Raw genomic sequence first — 21,932 nt, forward strand, 5'->3', positions numbered from 1 at the left:
TATTCTGTCAACTCAGTCCATAGAGTTGAAATAGTGGAAAGTTCCTTTGAGTGGGAATGGTTTGGGACCTTACAGTGACTGAAGATGGCACCTTTGCTGCTGGCTAAACCTCTCTGCACACAAACGGATGTGAGCATATTGCGTTTTCAGTAGACTGTCTTATTTTTTAGCAACGACGCTTAGAATAAAGATGATAAAAAGGTAACAATCACAACCACCACCACAGTAATAGCTAACCTTTATGGAATATTTATTATGTGGCTAGCACTGTGCTAGGTGCTTTTTGTATGTCATCTCACTGAATCCTTACACCCTGCCTATTGGTTCTACTGCTCTTCTCACGATATACACAGGAAACAATACCCAGAAAGGTAGCTCGAAGTATTTTCAGCTCTTTCTGAATCCAGAGTCTGAGCCCTTGATGATAAACATCATCCCCTACTGCCTAACCTCTGAATTCCCTGTTCATTCCTTAAGCTTCCATGAATGCACCTTCCTTCCAATTTTTTTTTTCCCCGACATTGCATGGTGAACCTTTACAAACCTGCCATTTCAAACAATGCTGTTTTACAATTTCTGGCAGTCCCACGATTGTTTACAGACTGTAATGCCTGATGGAGCCAACATGTTTTAATTTTCACATTAAAAAAAGAATTTCCAAGGGGAAAGAGCATTTGATGGAAAGGCAAAGCCTTTACAAGCACTCAGGGAGGCATTAAAATCCAAATTTCCAAAATACAGTAATTCCGTTAAAGTTGTGACTTACTCTGGAGCCCAAGGGGACACTCATCCTGACCACTCTGTGAAAGCCATCAGCAGCCAGTAAGCCTTCTAAGGGAAGCAGGATTAGAGCAGCCAATTCAGCCTCCACCAAGGGCACCAGGCTGCTTCATTTACTTTAAGTCTCACTGAGATGGTTTAAAACACTCCCTGGGAAGAGATATTCGAGCAAAGCAAACTGCAGCCCTGCAAGCTGCAGCTCTGGTACCTGACAGTCCCTGTCTACAGCGTCACAGCACACTGGAGCCCTGCCCTGACTGTGGCCATGGATGCGATGACTAGAAGCAGAACTCTCTCGCTGGGGAAATCACATACATGCCGAAGTTATACAAGAGCCACGCCTGGACCAGCGGACAGCATCACAGCTGGTACAGATCACTTAGCCCAGGGTGATTTGGCCAAGCTCGGATTATTTATGGTTCATAAAACTCCCGCGAGACCCCAGCATATTCTAAGACCACATAACAAAAAATAATGGGATTAAAAATCTGTATTTCATCGCAAGACCTCCATGGCAGATTAGTAATGCCGTGATTGGCTTTGGGGAAACCAAGAGCAAGGAGAGCTAACTGTGAACACTCTTCCAAGAAACCCAATGTAGAGAATGCACTGAGTCATGTGTTTCAGCCAGGCTGTGCAGTCATATTCTGGAGCTCTGTCACCATTTCTAATCCGAAAGCACCGGCTAAAATTCAACCTAAATAATTCCAGCGCCATTTCTTCACCTGGAAGTCTCAGCTAAGTCTTCATTTCCCAGAGCCTCTAATGGTTTCTGACATCCTGAGGCAAAATGCAAGAACACAGCCAGGTGTGTGGTTTGTTTTTAAGCCCTCTTAAACCAATAAAAAAAATGATTATTTTTTAAGGATAGCTACACTTCTTTTAGAGAAAAGCTGCTTCTAAAGCACCAAGACGTAAGTGTTTCTTCAGGACTTCCTAGAGCTGTGAAATGTCACTGTGCAACTGAGCTTTCGAATAAGCATAAGAAGGGAAGAGGTGCCAGAGGGCCATGGAAAACAGCCACCTGGCAAGATAACGGAGCCCCCATGTCCTGCCTCCCCCCATGCAAAGCTTCTAGATCTAGCTTTCTCATCCTTCCTAGAAAATGCACTGTTGTTCAATTTGTGAATTAGGATAAATTTCTTACCTACCTCAAGGGAGGGTGAAATTCCCAGTCTGGATGGAAGCTTCCGCCAGACCCTCTGAGCTTGTCAATTGCCCCAGTTCACTTTTCCCCTGGCTCTGGCTTCTAAGAATGCAAGCAGGACTGCAGGCAGCCAAAGCATCTTTTTCTGGAAACCCTTCTCCAAATCTGGACCCTTCCTGACGCCAGCAGCAGCAGGCTCAAGCCAGGGCTGCTCTGCATTCGCTCACGGAAAGAACACTGCTGGAACGAGCCCCTCTTGGGATCCACCAGGCAGGGGAAAAAGTGTGACTTCTTCCCTCCCTTCGGATCCGATCGCCTTCCCGAGAACCCCCAGTTTCGTCTTAACTCCCCTCCTTCACGACAATCTGCAGGAAGTCACAGACCGAAGCTTCAGCGTCACCAACTGATCCTGAGCCAGACCCCGGGGAGACCAGTCAGCTGGTCGCGGAGCCCAAGATACTGAACCAGGAAACGTGCAGCTCCGCCAAAAAATAATAACAGTCGGCGGAGCTGCTGGTGGTGCCGAAGTCGCTGTTGCAGTGCTCGCATCCTCCGCATGCTAATGAAGCCGTGACGTCAGCAAGTCAGTCGAGGCATCTGGATGTCCCGTCCCCTCTGCCCAGCGCTGAGATTTATTTACATGTAAATTAGCATCGCCTTCCAAATCAATAATCCCCAAGCCAGGAAGAGGGGAAGAAAGCCTTTGCTGGATGCAAAGGCCCTAGCGACATAACCTCCAAAGGGTTACAAAAATATCACATAGGAGAAGAGAGGCTTTAAAGATACACGCCTTTTTTTTTTTTTTTTCTTTTTTCTTTTTTCTTTTTAAAGGCTGCGCTCTTATGTGCCAGGGATCAGACCTGGGCACAGTTATAAACCTGAGCGCCTGTTTCAGATTATATGCTACACCAACCCAGGCGTGGAATCAGAGCTTTTTTTCTTCCCCTCTCCAAATGCCTCTACCTTCTTTTTCTTTCTTTTCTCTCTCCAACTTTCATTTCAGGGTATTTGCTGGCTTGGGACTATGTCAACCTTGAATTTTTTTTGCACCTCCGAGATAAAACACAAATGACTGCTTCCCTCATGTACTTGGGTGTTGAATTAGCCCCTCTGTCAACCCCTGACCCCAGCTCCAAGTGAGCATGAGAGATGACAAAGCATAAACCTGCCCAGGGGCTTCTGAGGACCCTTGGACCCTTAGAACACACTGCTTCCATCTCTCCATTTTACAGATTAGGAAACTGAGGTTCTGAGTGGAGAAGAGGCTTTTCCAAGGCCACACAGGGATTTCAGCAACGGTGGGCCAGAACTGACATTTCCTGGACCTCAGTCCATGGCTTTGTTAAAGATCGCTGGGTCTCCAATCTCCATCTTTCTGTACCAACAAAGAGGCCTATCCAAGCAATCAGGAAGAAAGAACTCTATAGTACTGGGTAGCCCTGGGTTTGAATCCTGGCTTTGTCGGCTGCTAGAGATGTGACCTTGGACAAGTCACTTTAACACTTGGGGTCTTCAGTTTTCTCATCTGTACCATCCCTTCATTCAATAAATACTTTCTGAGCACCTAACTCTGTGCCATGAGCTGTTCTAGGCACTGCGTATAGGTACAGTGTTTGCTCTGAGCTTTAGTGCAATAAAGTAAAAATACCGAGTGGAACTGCGGTAAGGATGGATACGATACCAGTAACAGTAAATAAGTTATTTCCGGTATTTTCGATGAAGTCAGAAAAATTCACTAAGGTTTTCCTTCCACTAGGATAGCCGTTGTATCTCTCCTCTGAGTGTTTCTGTGGTCATCTTTTATTGTTTAAAATCAATTGTTCTTTCAATGCTGCCTATGCAGTATGCTGAGCCAGGGGAGAGGCAAGAGCAAGCCAATTCTCTGGACTCTGTGCCTGTGATAAGGAAACGCTGTGGGGTCCTCAGGTGGAAGGTGACTGAAGAGCTGGGGAGGCTGGGAGAGAGGGGTATCCCGTCATGCGCAGAAGTGTCCCCGAGGACAAAGCAGCCAGCACTGGCTCCTTGCCCACACTCCCCACTTCCCCGCCTGAAGAACCCACCCCATGAGCTCTGCCCTTCCGGCTAGAGCTCCTGAAGCTTCAAATGAGTTTCTTTGTTGGATGTGGGGAAGTTAAATTACGTCCTTTGTTATGCATAATTGTATTAATAATGCTTAATAACTTCTTTCAAACTGCTTCTCTCTGGTTCACAGAAGACCTTTCATGGTGAAAATCATGGGACCTGAAATAACTTTTTACTAATAGAAACTGAATACAAGCGAGTGAGTTATACTCTGCTATAGGTCTCCATCACATGGAACTCAGAGCACGTGGGGAAGCAGATGGTTCCCCCAGACCACAGTATCCTTCAATAAGGAGATTACCAAATATACCAGTTTAGGGCCACCAATAGCCAAATGAAAGCAGTGACACCCTACTCTGGTGTGGCCATAGACAAGTCACTTCAACTTTCTATGCCCCAGTTTCTTCATCTGAAGATGAGCCTCTCTGATGTACTTATCATTGGTGTGATCATACAAGAAGTATGAGAAGCAATTCGCAAGTGACGGACAGGGAAGCAATGAAGAGGAAAGCAGAGCAGACAGTGAAAAGAGATTCATCTTCACCTGGAGTAGATCTGACACGTGACCATCCATTTCATTAAGAGGGGATGATATGACATGGGGTCTGGAATGGAGTGCCTGCGGTCAGACCTTGGCTCTGACATTTGCTAACCCTCTGACTGGGGGCCTGAGGTTCTTATCTACAACAGGAGGGACAATAATAGGGCCTACACTTGCAGGGCTGTTTTGAGGACCAAATGATCCTCAGTGTGAAGTCCTTAGCACTGAACCTAGCACACAGCAAATTTTAGCCATTGGTAGTGGAAGTGATGACCTTTTACTATTCACTTTGGCACTAACTAGATAAGGACTAAAGCTCAAAAGTCAGGAGGAATGGGTAAACAGAAGACTGCCAAATCTTCCCCATTCCTAGGGCATGACTCAAAAAGTTCACCTAATGTAGGTGAGCTGCTGACACACTTTTTCTCCATGAAGCAACACAGATACTTTTCAATGGCTATGAAACTGGGAAGCAAGAGAAATGACCAAGAAGCCTCAGGGGTCTCTCCTTCTGAATCTGCACAATAGAGCAAAACAACTGTGTTTCTGGGAAGCATGGGTCTTTCACCCATTCATTCATGTAACCATTCACTCATTAAATGAGCTCCTATGTGTCAGTCAGTGTGTTAGCCCTTAGGGACATCATGGTGACCAACAAAGACATGGGCCCTGCCTAAAAAAGCTTAGAAATGAGAGGGGAAGACAATTATGCAAGCAATTAGAGTGTGATGTATATTATGATAGGTGCACGTGCAGAGTTCTCAAAGGTCTGATTGCAGTCAGGAGGGGGATGGTGCAAAATCACTTCGCCAACGTCCTTTTGACAGCATGTGCTCTGTGAGCGCAGCTTAGAGGTGGGGGGGGGGCTGGTGATCTGTGCACCACCTTTGTACAAGATGACTGAAATCACAAAATCCAGGGATCGACAGACAATTCCTTGTGACAATTATTTTCACCCTGGAGAATATTCTATTCCGGATTTTTGGAGAATACGCTGTTAGGAATTAGACAAGGTGAGGCAACAACTACTTTGGAAGTTTCAGAGATCTGGTAAATAGGGGCAAAGCTCGCCCTGTTTTTACACAAGAGAGTGAAATTGCACATTCATGACAGCAAACTTCTTGGTGGTGGGGGAGGGGAGAACAGGCTATGCCCCTGAGACCTTCAGAACCTTCTATTGATATAGCACAATACGATATTTATATAAATGACCATAATTGCATACAGTATATAGGAAGAGAGACAAGGAAGACAAGATTGGTTGAGGCTGCAGTGATCAGAAATCAGGAACTGAGTGTGATGTGAATCACGTTGAATGTCAAAAAAAATTTTGGGGGGGGGGGAATGAAAAAAACAAGGTTATGGGGGGAAGGCCTTACTAAGCATGACACTAAATCCAGAAGCCATAAATGAAAAGAGTGCTAAAAGTGCCGAGGTCAAATTCTAGCTGGTAGAGGGGGTGCTGCAGACAGGAGGAAGAGTACAAATATGAGAGAAACGTGTTAGCACAAGTGCAGAATTAACAAAACTCCTCTGCACGAGCACAAGATGGCAGAGCAGGACCAACAGGACACTGGCAGGTAATGACAAAGAGGCCGCTTCATACATGCGAGAAAATCAAATCACCTTTCCATTCCAGCCAGCATTAGTCAAAGTCTTGTTAGAGGATTATGGGGAAAGGGTAATCGAATCACTGCTGGTTAGCTTACAGAAGAGAAAGGTAAGTGATGACAAGGACTGTGGCCTCCCAAATGAAGGGCTTTAATGAGGACGGTCATAATGAACAGTTTTTTTATCTCCATCTCCATAGGTGTAAAATAAGAAGGAATGGATTTTCAATGAGCTAAAGAGGGATTTCACTTGGACCTAAGGAAGATGTTTGAATCCGGAGATGGTAAGAAATGGCCTGGGTCACTCAGAGCAGTGGCAGCATCTTTGCTCTTGGGAGCACTTTACAAAGAAAACGACAGCACCAGTCCTGGCTGGTTTACACTAGCACCTTCTGGCTCTGCTACTGTGAAATCGTAACTACTATATTACCAAAGTTTCAAACCACTTATCTAATAATAAAGGTCTTAAGTTCATTTAAGTTTATTTTATTTTAGAAAAAGGTAAGTATGTGTAATTAATATATACACACACACATATACTGTAAGTATGTATTTTATATTATATATATTTTTAAAGGATATATTCTTTAACTTATAAACTTATGTTATAAATTATTATATAACTTATAAAACATATCATAAAACTTTATATTTTGAACTTTTAGTATGTAATATATATTATATATTTTTAAAGAATATATTCTTTAAAACTTTATAGTATGTATGTGTGTATATATACATATATACATACATACACATGTATATACACACACATATTGATACATAATACAATGAGAGATTGATTTATACAGTTTTAAATAATCTACTCAAGAGTAGTTCTCTGACATTTTGATTTCAAAATCCAGCAAATGTTTCAAAATCAGGGAGAGGAGGCTGCCAAAGAACTGTTATATTAGTTGGGATGGGCTAGGCTGTTATGCAGTAGCAATCATAGATCTCAGTGATTTAACACAAAGAAAATTGATTTCTCATTCATGCAAAGTTGGCTGGAGGCCCAGAACCTCTCCAGGCACCTCCATTCCAAGCAGTGACTCAGGGATCTAGTCTGCTTCTTTCTTGTGTATCTGTGATCTTAACACATAATTTCCAGGTTACAGCAACAGAAGAAGAGAGAACTGGAGAAGCTTTTAGGTGCCTCAGCTTACAGGTGAGTGACATCACTTCTGTTGGTCAAACAAGTCCCATGGCCTCGCCCGACTGCAGGGGGGCTGGGAACTGTGCACCCAGAAATAAGAGGAAAAACAGATCATGAGGAGCCCTGGTAATGCCTACCACAGCTGTCAATTTTTATTTTTGCCATGTAAATTCATTTCTAAAAAATAACACAATGTTCTAAACCCATAATGTCTTAAAACAAAGGTATGTTTAACATCAAAGAAGTGATAATAGCCCTCAAAGAATACCAGAGATCAAAGTTGCATCTGTTTTGCCCCAAAAGGAAGTAAACAAAATATTCTCGATTTTTATTAACTTCCAAGCACCAACATCTAACCCATGTAAGCAGAAAATAAATGAAAACCTGTGAAGCTTCTACGCTGCAGGTAAAGATAAACAAGGCACCCGAAGGTGGAGCTGCCTTCATAAGATAGAAATGCTCGAAAGAGATTCTCCTCAAGCGATTCTAACCACTTTTCCAATTCAGGCCTACAATAACCTGTCTCCTGCAGCAGGCGGGGGGCATTGTCCTGGAAAGAGCCCAACAAAAAGACCTGCACTGAAATCCAGCTCTATTACCTCCTAGCTGTATGACCTTGCTAATTAACAGCCCATCACCTTTTCCAAGCCTCAGTGTCTCCATCTATAGAATGCTGACATCTATCTACCAAAGTTTGGGCAGGATTAGATGAGTCACTTTCTATACAGTGCCTTGTAGAGTACCTCGCATGTAACAGGATATACTACAGTAGCATATACTATTACTCCTCTCTTGGTTTTCAGAGAAGGGAGCAAGAATGAGAGATGCAGCCATAAATGATAAAACTGTTCACGCTAAACGTAAGGATGACCCCCTCTCCACAGCACCCCCTTCTTTCACATCCATTTATATAAGATTCCATCATCATAAATGCTTCTCAGACCATGGACACATTTCTCTATCTTGTGAAAAATAACCTGACACACTTTACATCCAAAAAAGAAGCCTTCCTTTTCGTTTTTTCCACCATCTTAGGAATCACCCACATTTCATACATTTTAATTATTCTTGATCCTAATAAACTAACGCACAAAATTTTAACATAGCCTTTTAATCCTCTTTTAATTACATGAATTCAAAGGAGAAATACAGACAAGCAAGTGTGGGCAAATCAAAATGAAAGACTGCTCCCTTCCCCCGAAAGGTTAAAAACTGCATCAATGATTTAAACATGTTTACCATCACACATTTCCATGAAAATACTGTTAAAGTGACATGATGTGCTAGCAAACATCACGTTTGTTTTAGATAAAGAACGCTGCACTTAATTACAGCAGCGTTTTGTAACTACTAATTTTCATTAAACATCAGAATAAAAAGCTGAATTTTCCCTATGTAAAGGACCAGAAGAACAAGCACGGATTGTACAGGGATGCTTTGGTTTTCCAGCACTTTCTAAATGCAGGCACTCAAGCCCCTGCATGCTTCTTTTGGGAGAGAACGCTGGAAAAAACGGAGGATGCCCTGGAAAAAGACTGAAAAAAAGACTCTGCCTCATAAAATAGCAAACTGGCAACAGAGATCTGTCTCAGGAAAATTATCCTGGAACACAGAGTGTCACAGACGTACCAGCTGACATACTATTTTTCTCAAGGACTGGGAAGGACTTATATCCCAGGTGTTTCGCACACTTTATCTCATTTGGTCCTCACCATCATCCCAAACCGTAGCTCTGATCATCCCACACTGATAGATGAGGACAACAAGGTTCAAAGGGGATAAAAGAATGACACAGGGACCCACAGCTGAGATTTCCTCTTGGGTCTGATTACCAAGTCCATATTTCTTCCTCGAATTCAAAGGTTCTCAGCCATCCCCACAAAAACGAGGTGTGTCCTCAGGGTGCGATATGTTGGAATTAACTTATTATTAAAAACAAGAGAAAAAAGGGCTTCCCTGGTGGCGCAGTGGTTGGGAGTCCGCCTGCCGATGCGGGGGACGCAGGTTCGTGCCCCGGTCCGGGAAGATCCCACATGCCGCGGAGCGGCTGGGCCCGTGAGCCATGGCCGCTGAGCCTGCGCGTCCGGAGCCTGTGCTCCGCAACGGGAGAGGCCACAACGGTGAGAAGCCCGCGTACCACACACACACACACAAAAAAAACAGGTAAAAAACACAGAAGGTTCCCTGGTCACCCAGATTAGATGGATTCCTTTGTACAAAACTCAACAATACTACTGTCTTAGACCTGTGTCCTTTCCTTTCCTTTAGGAGTTGTGTCCTGTTTCACAGTTTCTGCAACCTTGGTTAGCAGTTCTGGTCCATCCATGTTCAGGGTTAATGATTACCTGATTAACATCTCTCTCTAACTAGACTGTGCATCTCTGAGGGCAGGACATGCCTTTTCCGGCTCACCATTCTATTCCAAGCACCTAGCAGAGTACCCGGTGACCTCACAGCTAATGAATATTTGCTGAATGAATACAAAGTTTGACAATGATTTTTCTTGCCTAGAAATTAGAGGGAATTCAGGATTATTCCTGTAAGAACATCTCTCCGCTCATGTGCATTCCAACACGATTGCGTGAGTGGGAAAGGAAAGGACGGAGTAAACCTCTCTGACTTTCTTCGTTTAGCTTCCAGGATGTCACATTCTCCTGGTTTTCTCTCCTACCCTCTGGCTGTTCTTCCTCATCGCCCTGACAGCTAAACACTGGAATACCTCAGGGCTCAGTCCTGGAACCTCTACTCTTCCCTGTCTACCTTCACTTCTTTGATCTGGTCCAGGGTCTTAAAACACCATGTCCATGGCCAGACTTATTCCATGAACTCAAGGCTTCACAGATCCGTCTGCCTATGTCACGTCTACATCTGGAGGTCTGAAAGTCTTCTCAAATTTAACAAGTCCAGACCTCAGTTCTTAAAACCCACCCCCCTCCCCCCCCAAGTGGGCTCCATCTGCAGCATTCACTATCTCAGTTAATGGCAACTCCATCTTTCCTGGTTAAGAACAAACACCTTCGAGTCACCCTTCACTCTATTCTTCCTCTTGCCCTTGACATCTAATCCAGAAGCTGGCAAACCACATCCCACCACCAGCCAAATCCAGTCTGCTTCATCTTTTTGCAAATACCATTTGACTGGAACACAATCTTGCCCATTCATTTATTTATCATCTACAGCTACATTCATGCTTGGACAGAACTGAGTGGTTGCAACAGAGACTGTACGGCCACAGTTACTATCTGACCCCTTACACTGAATATTTTGACCCTTGACTAGTCCTGTTTGCTCTGCCATCAAAATGTATGCAAAATCTAACATCACTCCATCACCTCCCCTATTCTCACCCTGCTCCAAGCCACCACCATCTTTCTCCTGGATGGAGATGCAAGCCACCATCAAATCTCGCCTCTACTTTTGCCCCCCTTCAGTCCATTCACAAAACTACAACCATAGTGATTCTCTGAAAACAAACATTAGAGCATGTCACACTTCCGCTCAAAACCCATCAATGCTGCTCATCTCAGAGCAAGGCCCTTGAGATCTAGGCCCCATGATTTCTCTGACAGCATCTCCTGCAACTCTCCACCCTGCTGTCACTCAAACACTGGTCCCCAAACACACCAGGCACATGCCTGCCTCACGGTCTTTACACTTGCTCTTCCCTCTGCCTCAAGTATTCCTCCTGCAGGTGGTAGCCGGGCTCACTCTCTTATCATTTCAAGTCTCACAAATGTCACCTCAGTGAGGGCTCCCCATCCTATCTGAGACTGTCCTCCCTCCTATCTTCCTAATACTGTCAAACCTTTTCCTTACTTTGTTTCTCCTCAGCACTTAGCAACCTTAATATCAAATTTTTATTGAGGTAATTTATAAACCACATGGTTCACCCATCCAACAGGTTTTACTATATTCATAGAGCTGTGCAACCCTTATCAGAATCTAATTTTAGAACACTTTCACTAACCCCCAAAAGAAACCCCTTAGCAAGTAGTAATCGTTCCCCATTTGCCCCCCTGTTCTAGCACTAGGCAAACACTAGTCTACCTTCTGTCTCTAGAAATTTATTCTGAACATTTCATATGAATGGAATCATATAATATGTGACCTTGTGTAACTTGTTTCTTTCATTTAGTATAATATTTTCAAGGTTCATCCATGTTGCAGCTTAGACGACAGCTTCATTCCTTTTCCATGGCTGAATAATATTCCACTGTATGGATATACATTTTATTTATCCATTCATCAACTGATGGACATTTGGGATGTTTCTACTTTTTGACTAGTATCAATAATGCTATCATGGACATTTGTGTCCACGTTTTTGTGATGTATGTTTTCATTTTTCTTGGGCATATATTTAGGAATGGAATTGCTGGGTCATGTGGTAACTCTGTTTAACACTTTAAGGAACTATCAACGTCTTTGTCAAGACTGCAAAATCAGCCATTAATCCTATTAGGGTTCCCTTATATGTGATTGGTTGTTTTTTTCTTACTACTGCTTTCAAGATTTTCTCTTTGCCTTTCAACACTTTTACTATGATATGTCTCAGTGTGGCTCTCTTTTTATGTATTTACTCGGAGTGTGTTAGCTTATTGGATGTATAGACTAATATTTTGCATCAGATTTGGGAAGTTTTCTACCATTACTTCTTATTTTTCTCTTTTTTTTTTTTTTTTTTTGTGGTACGCAGGCCTCTCACTGTTGTGGCCTCTCCCGCTGCGGAGCACAGGCTCCGGACACACAGGCCCAGTGGGCATGGCTCACGGGCCCAGCCGCTCCGTGGCATGTGGGATCCTCCCGGACCGGGGCACGAACCCGTGTCCCCTGCATTGGCAGGCGGACTCTCAACCACTGTGCCACCAGGGAAGCCCTCTCTCTTTTCCTTTTTTTCTCCTCCCCTCCTTTAGCTGGTCCCATCATGCATATGTCAGTATGCTTAATGGTATCTCACATTTCTCAAAGGTTCTGCTTTTTTAATTCCCTCATTCTTTTTTTCTTTTTCTCCCTACTCTTCAGACAGAATATTTTACTGGTTCACCTTCAAGTCTGCAGACTCTTTCTTTCTCCAGATTAAATCTACTAGTAATTTTTCATTTCAGTTATTATACTCTTTAACTCTAAAATTTCCATTTTTAAATAATTCTTTAAAAGAATAATTTCTCTTTATTGATAATCTCTATTTGACGAGACACTGTCATCATGCTTTCCTTTAATTCTTTAGATAGTTCCCTGTAGTTCTTTGAATGTATTTATAATAACTGCTTCGAAGTCTCTGGTAAAGCTGACATTTAGGTCCCCTCACAGTTTCTTCTGTCTACTTTTTTCTCACGTTTATGGATCACACTTTGTTTCTTTGCATGACTCGTGATGTGTTTTTTGAGAACTGAACATTTTAGATAATACACTAGCAATTCTGAACACCGACTCCCTCTTCCCTTGCCCAGGCGTTTGCTGCTGCTGGCTTATTTGCTTCGTGACTGCCTAGGCTAGTTGAGTGAAGTCTGTTTCCCCTGCAGTGTGCAGACTCTGAGGTTGCTCCTCAGAGGACATGAGCACAGTCTCCCTGAGCACCCGGCTGGTCTACAGTTATCAGATTCACACCCAGCTATTAGCCTCCACTAACTGCTAGTTGATTATTCTACTTACCGTTTTCAACAATACCCCGAAGCATAAATTGCTTCACAGTCTGATCTGACCGAAGTACGGCTCCTTTGCGGAGGCAGGGTGTTTGCCAGTCTTTGAGGTTGTCCCTCCCAGGGGGAAACCATAGCCCTAGACTGAGATCTAGGTGGAGATGGAGCCCCACCTGCTTGGCTGTGTATTTCCAGAGTAGAATTTCCATCACACCGATCTGTGTCGGGGGGAACAGGGCCGATGAGCGGGTCATGGCTCAAACGCCAATACACTCTCTGTTCTTACCAAGATTGAATAGATTTTCTTGAAGAGCAGTTTCTCCATTTGTTGTATACACTTGGGATAATTTTTCAAAACCATAAATGCTTTTTTTTAATAAGTAATTTACAGCAGTCAGACAACTGTTTCCCTGGTTAACTGAAAGGGTTTGCCATGCTTCTCATACTGCCATTTTGAAGTTAATGTCCAGCACTTAACACTCTTAAATCACTATATGATTTACTTGTTTATGTTGCTTTATGCTCTGATTCCCTACAGAGCCCTAGAACGTAAGCCTCATGCTGTGGTGAGGGGGGCAGAGTTTTGTCAGTTTCAGTCAGCACCCTAACCTCAAAGCCTGGAACAATGCCTGGCACACAGTAGGTCTTCAATAAATATGGGTTGAACGAATGGAATACCCACGAACAGCAGCCTACCTTATGTATGCCACGGCTGACCACAAATTGCCATGGCTGAGTCATTCACGAGACAATTATGGATAACTGCAGTCCTATATTTCCACATAACATTGTTTTGCAATTCCCTCAGAAGCTGATCACAGCCCTGGGAGACTGTCACACCTGTGACTGTTGTCAGGCAGATGACTGATGGAGAAGAAAAGAGTGAGAAGTATAGCTATGGCATACATATCCCTCAACCCTCTGTGCTGGATTCCACCTCTGCTCTTTTTCATCTTAAATATTCTTTAACATCTATAAATAGCTTGCTATAAAGGGCGTCTAATTTATCCTGGTTTGAAAAAAAAGTCCTGCTGTAATGGAACTAGTCCTGGAAATGGAATCAGGAAGCCTGTGTCTGATTCTGGGCTCTGGCTCTTGTGGTCTGTGTGCCACTGGGCAAGTTACTTAACCTCTCTGTTGTTCAGAAGCCTCCTCTGAAAAACGTGAATAATGGCGAGAACTGATTGTAACATCTTTTCTTCTCGTATGAGTTCAAACAATCTTTGCGAGGCGTTTTGCACAGTGTCAGACACACCCGGAGCACTCAGTAAGTGTTAGGTACTATTATGATTACCTGTAAAACAGAAATCAGAGACCTGCTCAGCCATCACACTGGGGTGATCTGTGAATTTAATGAGAGAGTGGCTAGGAAGGTAGATTGTTCACGTGGACGTATCATGCAAAATTACCTTCTTAGAGCTACAGAACTAAGTCTTTCTGACCTGCTGGGCTGAGAAAAAGCCTCACCAGTGTTTGCTTCTGTTCTAATCCATCATGCTACTCCTCCAGGCCTGTGCTCCCATTACTCAAGTCCCAGGCTCAACGAGGCCCTGGAGAAGAACTGGAAATGCTGTCTGAAGACCCTCACCTTCCCTCAGGGAGGAAGTTCCCGGCACAAGGCTATCATTCTGAACTCCGTCTTCCAGCCACCATCTTGCTCGACAGAGGACCAGGCGAAGGCAGAGTCCAAACTACAGAAAACATCTCGAACTTGAACTTCCAGAGGGAACAAGCGGTGGAAGAGGTTTACTTATCCACCGTAACCTGCTTCCCTTCAGAGAAGCGGGTAGTGTCTGACCTAACGTGAGTCTGAACCACCAGGAGAGCCAGTGTCTGGAGGAGAGAGAAACATTCCCAATGGCCAGGGACCTCTGGGTGTCAGGCAGGACGTGTCCAAGGTCAAATCCTGACTCTGCACCTTATTATTAGCGGCGTGAAATGGGACAAGTCACTTTTTCTCATGAGCCTCATCCAATAGTCTCTGCCTCATGGACTTTCTGGACTATATGAAATAATACAGGCAAAGTTTCCAAAGCACAGAGCAGGTTCTTAAAAAACGTTAATGCAGTCTGAGTGTAAACATACCACAGTCAGGACGGTGAGGCACCGTCCCAAGCCCTCCGACTGGAGTGGCGGTCGGCACCCGCGGATCAGTCCCCCGCCCCCCGCCTGTATTCTTCCCTGACTCAGAGGCCTGTGGAGCCCCTGACAGCCGGGGCGGTTTGCCCGTTGCCTTGTTTATTCTGCCTACTCCCCACGACACCAGCGCAAGCAGGAACCCTGCTGGTGTGTCTTCGGGGTCACCAGGGGACAGGCCCAGATGGATGTCAGAGCAGGCTGCTGTGGTGAATTATTTAGCACCCCTGCTCCGAGGTAGCAGCCCCTGACCCATCAGGTAGGAGCACATTCCTCTTCCCTTAAATGGCACATGCAGAGCCCTGCTACGGGGTGGGGACGGCACAGTCTTCACTGCTCAACTCCTCACAGCTGGGGCGGCTGTGGAAGGAAGGGATGTAGGAGCCCAGCCAAAAAGAAGATACACAGAAGAGGAGGTGCAGCTAGCTCCAAGGAGGAGAGCCACATTACTGGCAACCAGAAACACCAAGAATAAAAGAAGGTCAGGGTCAGCCAGTGACCGGAGACAGCTGCCCCGAGAAAACAGGGATGCTTCTTGGAGGGATCCTTTGGCAGAGATCAGAATCATCAAGTGGTACCCATGGACACTCCAAAGGCCTCTAGTCCTTTGGGATCTCCAAGGTGACTGCTCTGAGGAGCGCCTAGCCGTAGGGACATGAGTGGAGAAAAGATTTATAAGCCAGGTTTGTAAGTAGCATTTACTGTACACACAACATCTCACTGAACCCTCCTGACAACACTCCAAGGTTATATCAATAGTCCTTTATCACAAATAAAGAAACTGAGGTTTGGAGAAGTCAAAATCGCTGTAACTGCAAGCATTCATCTAACTACTGAACCTATTTCCTTTTTCTCCTATTTATTGCTGTTCTTGAAACTTCCATTTAGCCAGCTGAATCTGCCCTTCCCATTCCATCCATCCTAGGTTCGGGTTCATCTGGATATAAGGGACGCTTGAGTGGGGCCAGTTATGGGGGGATGCAATCATACCACTAAGAGATTGACTGGGTCCAGGAGAGCAGTTGGAAAAACAAGGTACCCCAGGGCTAATGGGCAAGTTCCCGGGCTCGTCATGAATGCCATGAATGCAGGGTGAGGCAGTTACAGCCCCTCTTCATGGAGCTGTGGGACGCGGGAAATACAGGCACACCTTGGCGATACTGTAGGTTCAGGTCCAGACCACCTCAATAAAGTGAATGTCACAACAAAGTGAGTCACATGAATTTTTTGTTGTCCCAATGCATGTAAAAGTTATGTTTACACTATACTGTAGTCTATTTTAAAAAATATTTATTTATCTTTTATTTTCGGCTGCGCTGGGTCTTGGCTGCAGCACACGGGACCTTTCATTGCGGTGCGCGGGCTCAGCTGCCCCACGGCATGTGGGATCTTAGTTCCCCGACCAGGGATCAAACCCATGTCCCCTGCACTGGAAGGTGGATTCTTTACCACTGGACCACCAGGGAAGTCCCATGTAGTCTATTAAGTGTGTATTATCTCTTAAAAAAAATGTACATATCAATTAAAAAATACCTATTGCTTAAAAATGTTCATTATCTGAGCATTCGGTGAGTCATAATCTTTTTGCAATAGTTTAACACCAAAGATCGCTGATCACAGATCACCGTAACAGTAATGAAACTGTTTGAAATACTGCGAGACTTACCAAAATGTGACACGCAGAGACCTGAAGTGAGCAAATGCTCTTGGAAAAATAGCACTGACAGACTTGCTGCAGGCAAGGTAGCCACAAAACTTCACTTTGTAAAAAAAACACAGTATCTGCAGAGTCCAACAAAGTGAAGTGCAATCAAACGAGGTCTGCCGGTAATGAACACTCTCCATACAGCGAGAGCCTCTTTTCAATCTAAGGGAGTAGGGCCTGGATGCTCTTCTAATTGAGGAAACATAGCAACTCTGTAGGCCTCTGAGGATCCAGAGAATTCCTCACGCCCCTGTGTGGGCCGTGCAATGCCTCAGTGAGTCTGTCCTACGGGTGCTATGGACTTCATTCCTCTCCCTTGGCCAACTCAGCCACCTGCCTGATAGAGTGGGTATGCTGAGGCCTCCCACACAGCATGGCGCATCTGAGTTCTTGGTTCTCAAAGTGTGACACCGGACTAGCAGTACCAGCTTCCCCAGGGAACCTGGGGACCAGGCAGAGTCTCAGGCTCCGCCCAGACCTACTAAATCTAGAGGTGGAACTTGGTCATCCCAATTTTTACAAGCCCTCCAGGGGATTCTGCAAGTAGGCTTAAGTGTAAGACTCAGAGGTCTAAGTAACCACCAGGAACTGCTGTTGGGAGCCAAAAAGAAGAAGGGATGAACAAGGGCATGAGACAGGAGGGGCCTCTGAGGGCCCAAGATGGCAAGCTGAAGGCCTGGAGACAAAATGTGGCCCACATAAGGGTTTTACTGAGGCTGCACCAGAGGTCAGGAAACTGAAAAGGGCCAAGTAATATACATGTTAGGCTTGTGGTCTCTGACTCTGGCACAGCTATTCAACGCTGCTGCTGTAGCCTGAAAGCTAACAACCTGTAAGCAGGTGGGCGTGGCTATGTCCCAATAAAACTTTATCCAAACAGGTGCTGGGCTGAATCTGGCCTGCCGGTTGTGGTTAGCCAACCCTACATCTGGAACAACAGCTCCTCTTAAAAAGTAAAAATAAAAACACAAAAGCACTCAGAAGATCTGGCCATTCTGAGCTCAAGTCCCCAAAAGGCAGCAATCAGCTAGAGCTGAATGGGCAGCCTTCTTCCCGGGGGACACCGTCTCTAGTTTTCCACAGTCCCCATGGATTCTCTCCTAAATACCAGGGCAGAGCCAGTTCACATATGTTATCCTGCTCGTTTTCTCCTGTATCTACTTATATTGACATAAATGTGCATTTGTACATACATGTGCGTATGTACATACGTATGTATGTGTGTGTGTGTGTGTGTGTGTGTGTGTGTGTGTGTATTTTAACACCCACAGGCTTTCAGTGCTTCATTTTTACAGAGATGCCCGGACATCTCAGTTTTCTCCAAGGGCTTTAATACCACAGTAGTATGAAGCCTGCTTTAGAATTTGGGGATGGGGGCTCCAGCCCTAGGACTGACCTTGCAGCTATGACTTGAGCCAGACTGTGGCCCGCTCAGAGGATCCTCCTGTGTTCGAGTGCACAAATCATCCTTCCCTTCCTTCCCTCTCAGGTTTGCTGTGTCAACAAGCCAGCAGTACCACCCGGGAAAGTAGCAAAAAACAGCCTAATAGTCAGCAGCCCGAATCACGCCTTCAGGATTGGCCAAGCAGGGGAAAAGATTCTGTTTTTATTTTTGTTCTGTGTTCCTCCTACATCAGGTATCTAAACACCTCCCTAAATCAAAATGGATAATACTCCACAGCATTGGTCCTCTCATCACTCGCCACACATCCTATGAATGACAGACCATGGAAAGAAATCCCTCCACATACGTTAGTTTGCTCAGATCAGCTAAAGATTCTTTGGGAAGCTCAGAATAACAGGTGTGACTTCTATTCCTCTGTTCTCTTTCCTAGAGGCAGTATAAGGGATCAGAGGTCTTATTTGGAGGCTTCTACCCTCATTCAGTTTTCCTTCCTCCTCTTCCCATCCTCACACTAACCCCAATAAATAAACAATGTGCACAGGACGATAATGATCTTTTCTTAAAGAAGGAAAAGGGCATATTTAATGTCACCCTCTCAGCAGTCTACCTGGAACCTTGCATTTTAATTTTAACTCAAGTTACACGAACACAGTACTGCGTTCTTCTAACTATGCATTTTTCTCAGGGGCCTTTCCAGCAAGGAAATTCCTCCACTTAACCGCCCCTCCCTCTTTCTTCAACGTGTACCCCTTTCCCCACCCTGTCTACTCCAGAAAAGGTCTCTTGAAAGAAAATACATAAATCTTCACCTTATCTGAGTGGAATGTTTGCACAAAGAATCACAGAGATTTCTTTGATTGGTTACACAAGCTAATTTTCCATTTACATTACAGAGCAACAATTTATTCTACAATAAAACTAGCCAACCCTAAGAGTCCACTTCAGTCGACACCTTGGCAGGGGGCCAAGATTCCTGGACTCTTTCCCTCCCACTGTTCCGCCTCCCTCAATCCCACACGGCCAGGCCACCGTTACTTTACAGCTGCTTCTCTCTTTGGGTGCGTTCTGCCTACTCCATCTCCTGTGTGTTTAAGACAGTGAGCCCCAGTCTGTGAATGACAGTCGGTGGGTCCTGCCAGCATTAACGGTAGAGCCAGGAGGATACCTGGCCATCTGTAAAAGCACGGGTTGACTGAGGTGTTTATAAAAGGAAAGAGACAATGATGAGAGATGGCTGGGATGATTAACCAAGCACTCACTGTGTTCCAGTCATCCCAAGATCGGGAAGGAATATTTCCATTTGAGGGATGAGAAACATGAGATTTAAGAGTGTAAACGATGGCTCTAAAGAAAAACAGAGAGCGACAGAACAGGGTTTGGAACTTAGGTCTGTCTTGTACCAAAGCCAGTGCCTCTTAAATGCAGACATGTATTGAGATGCACTTGTGTACGCAACTCTAAAAATAGGGATGCCAACCGTTGAGCATAGGCACTTTTTATTTACCTCTGTGAAAGGTGGTAAAGAGGACGTTCCTAGGCTGGGTCTAGTGTGTGCCAGATAATTCTCTGTTGTGAGGGTCTGTGCTCCATGGTGTACAGTGTTTGTCAGCATCCCTGATTTCTATCCACCTGATGCCAGTAGCACTCCTCTTCCCAGTGGTGATAACTAAAAATGTCTCCAGACATTGCCAAATGTCCTCTGGGGGCCCCTTAGGGAACCAATGGTCTAGTAGTTTAGAAATCCTACCCTGCAACAAGTTACTACTGCCTCTTTGGAGGCCATAGAAGGTAGAGCTTAAGAGCACAAATTCTGGGCTTCTCTGGTGGCGCAGTGGTTGAGAGTCCGCCTGCCGATGCAAGGGACACGGGTTCGTGCCCCGGTCCGGGAAGATCCCACATGCCGCGGAGCGGCTGGGCCCGTGAGCCATGGCCGCTGAGCCTGCGCGTCCGGAGCCTGTGCTCTGCAACGGGAGAGGCCACAGCAGTGAGAGGCCCGCGTACCGCAAAAAAAAAAAAAAAAAAAAAAAAGAGCACAAATTCTGGTATCAAACATGCCTGAGTCAGAATCTCAGATCTGCCACTTACTAGTTCTGTGAACTAAGAAGTATTCCACCTCTTTGAACCCTTCCGTGTAAAATGGGGGCAGATACTAGTATTCTGAGGATTAACTGACAAAATGCAGGTGAAGCCCTTAGCTCAGTGCCTGACACAGTAATAGTGCAATAATGTCAGCTGTTAGTATTGCGATTAAGAAAAACACATGTGGCACACCAGTCAGAATGGCCATCACCAAAAAAATCTACCAACAATAAATGCTGGAGAGGGTGTGGAGAAAAGCGAACCCTCCTACACTGTTGGTGGGAATGTAAATAGGTACAACCACTATGGAGAACAGTATGGTGGTTCCTTAAAAAACTAAAAACAAAACTACCATAAGATCCAGCAACCCCACTCCTGGGCATATATCCAGAGTAAACCATAATTAGAAAAGATACAGGCACCCCAGTGTTCATTGCAGCACTATTTTACAATAGGGCAAGACATGGAAGCAACCTAAATATCCACTGACAGAAGAATGCATAAAGAAGATGTGGTACATATGTACAATGGAATATTACTCAGCCATAAAAAAGGATGAAATAATGCCATTTACAGCAGTATGGATGGACCTAGAGATTACCGTACTAAGTGAAGTCAGACAGAGAGAGACAAATATCATATGATATCACTCACATGTGGAATCTAATTTTTAAAAATGATACAAATGAATTTATTTACAAAGTAGAAACAGACTCACAGATCTCGAAATCAAACTCATGGTTACCAAAGGGAAAACGTGAGGGGAAGTGATAAATCAGGAGCTTGGGATGAACATACACAGACTACTACATATAAAAGAGACAACCAACAAGGACCTACTATATAGCACGGGGAACTCTACTCAATATTCTGTGATAACCTATATGAGAAAAGAATCTGAAAAAGAATGAATATATGTATACGTATAACTCAGTCACTTTGCTGTACACGTGAAACTAATACAACATTGTAAATCAACTATAATCCAGGAAAGTTAAAAAAGAAAAGAAAAACGGATGTCAGAAGGTGTCAAACTGAGTCAGCTCAGCTCATAGGTGAGTAAACTGAGGCTCAAAAATAGGAGGTATTAAATGTGATCAGGACCTAGTCCACTTCTTCAAAAATTACACATTTTTGGCCATGGCAACGGTCTGGTTGTACCCCACAAGCCTGCAAGCCTTGCGCTGGCTCAGCCTCATGACCGAAGAAAGAGCCTGCAGTAAGCGACAGAGACATTAACGGTTTAATGGATGGGGGGATCTTACACGTCAGGCCCTAGAGCAACACCCCAGTGTGTGTGGCACACAGCAGGCAGGACGTGGCAGGAGGTTACCAGTTACGGGGGGGAATTGACAAGTATGTATTAGGATCTGTGATTAAGAGGGAAGGTCAGTCAGGTGAGCAGGGTATAGGTGAGGCAGGGACTGGTAGAGCAGGGGATGTACAGAGAGCAAGAGAGCAGCCATCTTGGATGGCCTGATCATACAGCACACAATGCCTTTAATCATTCCTGCCCCATAAAATTGTATCTTTGAGCCCCTAGTATATTCTTTCTGAATTACCCATGTTCTTTCATCTTACAATTGTTAGTATTCCCATTTGTGGCAGCCAAATAATGGAAGGGGACACGTTAAGTCTTTTAGGAAAGTACC

At 44.7% G+C, this 21,932-nt stretch overlaps 1 protein-coding gene across 2 annotated transcripts in view; it reads right to left on the bottom strand.

Moving 5' to 3' along the window:
- Positions 1 to 21,932, bottom strand: part of PRICKLE2 (prickle planar cell polarity protein 2) — a 246,745-nt gene that overhangs the window by 120,786 nt on the left and 104,027 nt on the right. Inside the window, exon 1 of one of the 2 annotated variants that reach the window (XM_029243455.1) lies at positions 1,932 to 2,441. The exons of the other annotated variant lie outside the window; for it this stretch is intronic. The gene's annotated coding sequence lies outside the window, so the exon portion shown is untranslated. Of the gene's footprint in view, positions 1 to 1,931; positions 2,442 to 21,932 lie in introns of those variants that run through there. 2 annotated transcript variants of the gene reach the window in all.

Source organism: Monodon monoceros, unplaced genomic scaffold (genome assembly GCF_005190385.1).
Source record: "Monodon monoceros isolate NGI ecotype Baffin Bay Population unplaced genomic scaffold, NGI_Narwhal_1 Super_Scaffold_3, whole genome shotgun sequence".
In the NCBI taxonomy this organism is placed as follows: domain Eukaryota; kingdom Metazoa; phylum Chordata; class Mammalia; order Artiodactyla; family Monodontidae; genus Monodon; species Monodon monoceros.